Here is a 3,473-nt window from a genome sequence, read left to right as displayed (position 1 = left end):
TTAGAAGCATTAGGAATAGGAAGGGTAGCTAATGACTGGTTTCAATCATACCTAGCAGATAGGCTACAAAGAGCAGAGATAACACATACTTCAAATAGATCTAAACATATAGTAAAACACTTATCAGAATCAAAATACATTAATATAGGGGTTCCACAAGGTAGCATATTAGGACCAATACTATTCCTGATATACATCAATGACTTTCCCAAAAGTGTTACTCATGGTGAAAAAATTCTCTTCTCTGATGACAGCAATACTATAGTCACCAAGAAAACAAGAGAATTTCTTGTCAAGAAAGTAAATGAAACTCTCAAGGAAGTTTATGATTGTCGATAAGCAATAAAGTGACATTGAACATAAAGAAAACTAATGCCATGAATTTCAGTTTGAAGGGGAAAAATGACAATGTTAAACTAAATGGAGATGGCACCTCTATAGAGAGTGTAACAAATGCAAAATTTCTATGAATGAATATTAATTCTCAGTTGAAGTGGTGTGAACATACAAAGGTACTTGGAAACAGAATGGCATCAGCATGTGAAATGATAATTAAATGGACACCCTAGCTGCAAACAGGCGTTGATGTACTTCATTGGGGACATGCTGAAAATGTGTGCCCCGACCGGGACTCGAACCCGGGATCTCCTGCTTACATGGCAGACGCTCTATCCATCTGAGCCACCGCGGGCACAGAGGATAGTGCGTCTGCAAGGACTTATCCCTTGCACGCTCCCGGTGTGAGATGTAAGCAGGAGATCCCGGGTTCGAGTCCCGGTCGGGGCACACATTTTCAACATGTCCCCAATGAAGTACATCAACGCCTGTTTGCAGCTAGGGTGTCCATTTAATTATCATTTCATTTCTAGCAAAGCTGCATGGTCATCCACGGTAACTGTTCTTTCGGGAACAGATACTACCGTCATATATAGTTAAAATATGGCTTCCCGGCCATTGACCTTCTTGTGCCAACGCACACGCTATGCCCGAACTCGTACGGGACTTGGTAGATTAATCTGCCACGAGTAATGAGTATGATGGGCAAACATCTATTAGGCGCACTACGAATGTAGTGGTGTGGACATGTTGGGAATGTGGACCTCACGGGGAGCATGCAAGGGATAAGTCCCTGCAGACGCACTATCCTCTGTGCCCGCGTTGGCTCAGATGGATAGAGCGTCTGCCATGTAAGCAGGAGATCCCGGGTTCGAGTCCCGGTCGGGGCACACATTTTCAACATACCCCAATGAAGTACATCAACGCCTGTTTGCAGCTAGGGTGTCCATTTAATTATCATTTCATTTCTAGCAAAGCTGCATGGTCATCCACGGTAACTGTTCTTTAGGGAACAGATACTACCGTCATATATTATCAGCATGTTACGCCCTTTGAATCGTATCATCAGTGTGTAACATGCAGAGTCTTTTAGTTACGTATTATTCATATGTACACTAATTTCTTTGCTATGGCATTCTTTTTTGGGGAACAAATGCACAAAATATGAACACGATTTTCAAACTCCAGAAAAGAGCCATAAGAATAATAACCAAAACTACTAGTCGAGCTCAATGTACAGATCTGTTCAAAACACTGGGAATTTTAACCGCTCCATGTAAATACATTTACCACTCAGTTGTACACATCAAAAATAACATTGGTAATTACTGCACAAACAGCTCTGTCCATGACCATGCAACAAGAGATGGACTCAACTTACATTTAACAAGAAAAAATAAACAAAAAAATCAAAACAACATTTTCTAGCAAGGAATAAAGCTGTATAATAAATTAGCAAAAGAGATTACAGAAGTTGCCCAAATTCACTTATTTAAAAAGGCAGCAAAAAGTACCTGTTATACAACACTTTTACACATTGAAGAATTACTTAGATAAAACAGAGTAAGGGTTTGATAAAAAATGTTATACAAATAAATAATAATAATGATTATAAAATATCCAACATTCCACATAACACCTTCACTTTATGTTTTCTTTCCTTCTTTTTTTTCCTTTCTAGAAATACTTAACCCCAAGCTATGCATGGCAGAATACTAACACCTCTTCCCCTTTCTGAGTTCAGCACCTCACTCATTGTGGAGGGATGCTGACTCAGTTTTTCAGGATAGCAAATGGGAAGTTGCGATACAGAAAATGGCCCTGAGGTCACCAGTGTGTGTGTGTGTGTGTGTGTGTGTGTGTGTGTGTGTGTGTGTAGTGAGTGAAGTGTTATGAAACAATGTCTGTATAGTGTGTGCAGTGACTGATAGTGAGATATGACTGAACAGTGTGGCATTACATTATTTAATAAGTTATTTGTAAAAAAAAAGCATTGTATACCACGAGTAAATCTAATTATTGGTCTCTAGATGTCTGTAAATATAAGTGTATACGAATTAGTTTATTTTAAATTGGTCTAAGCTTGTAAATACTTTGGCATGTCCTACACCCTTGTAAAAAGAGATCTACAGATCTATAAAGCTACTAGTACTACAAACGAAAACGAGATAGATGAGAAAAACGTTAGTAAACTCTTTATTATTTCAAAAATCATCGCCACAACTGTTGCGCATTTCTTCCTTTGTGAAGCAAGACAGGCAGTGCCTTCACAGAAAAATGTTTGCGGTAGCCAAAGGAGCCATAACTGCATCCAGGCGTGCACCTCTGTGTCCGAAGCATATCGCCTGCCACAAATGCATTTCTTCAGTGTTTCATAAGTATGGGGATCGCATGGGGAGAGAGGGACTGTATGGAGGATGTATAAGGGCTTCCCAGCAAAACTTCTCCAGCGGCAGTCGGAACATGTGATAGTCTTAAAACACTGCCAGGTTTCAGTTAATCATAGATTAGGAATATACAAATACTGACAGGTATAAAATTACGAATAAATAAACACCTGCAGCAATAAATCAGGAATGCTCAAAAAGAGTATTTAAGAACAGTTAAAATTATGCAATGTGTTTAGCATCTTCACAACCGAAAATTGTTGAAAAATAAATGAAAATTGAGGTTACAGAATGTTCCTAGCCCTTTTATACAGGTAGTTTATTTCGCTTTTGTTACGCCCTATGTTGCTAACTGCACATCTAATCGTCGTCTTTTTGCGAAAGTGTACTCTCTTTGTCTCTTTAGGCTGTGTTGTCAGCAAGGCGCGTTTATTGCAGGACATATCGTTGAATACTAGCCACTCCATTCTGGCAAAATGCAGATCCTCGGCGGGTCATCTTGTCTCATGGCTCTATCTCTTCCTAACAGAGGTCAAAAGTACCAAAGGGATTTTATAATCTGGGATTTTGAATGAACGTACCTCTTAACAGCGCAAAATTGGTGTCTCGGCTCTTGCTGTTTGTTTGACTGTAATGATGCGCGGGTTTTCTGTGCCGATCAGAATAGTTTTTTCATGGACTACAGCCCTGTATGCTCATGTCCCGATAATTTCACGGGGCCACAAATGAGGCATCCCGGTTGTGAGTTTT

At 39.6% G+C, this 3,473-nt stretch overlaps 2 non-coding genes across 2 annotated transcripts; one reads left to right on the top strand and one right to left on the bottom strand.

The window, feature by feature from the left end:
- Window positions 1–617: 617 nt before the first annotated feature.
- On the bottom strand, window positions 618–692 carry Trnat-ugu (transfer RNA threonine (anticodon UGU)). Its single transcript has one exon. It is a non-coding gene; the product is annotated as a tRNA-Thr (tRNA).
- Window positions 693–1,151: 459 nt separating this feature from the next.
- On the top strand, window positions 1,152–1,226 carry Trnat-ugu (transfer RNA threonine (anticodon UGU)). The gene has a single exon. It is a non-coding gene; the product is annotated as a tRNA-Thr (tRNA).
- Window positions 1,227–3,473: the final 2,247 nt, after the last annotated feature.

Source organism: Schistocerca cancellata, chromosome 1, assembly GCF_023864275.1.
Source record: "Schistocerca cancellata isolate TAMUIC-IGC-003103 chromosome 1, iqSchCanc2.1, whole genome shotgun sequence".
Lineage (NCBI taxonomy): Eukaryota > Metazoa > Arthropoda > Insecta > Orthoptera > Acrididae > Schistocerca > Schistocerca cancellata.
Note: the sequence above shows the minus strand (reverse complement) of the source record. Positions and strands in the feature narration are given on the sequence as shown.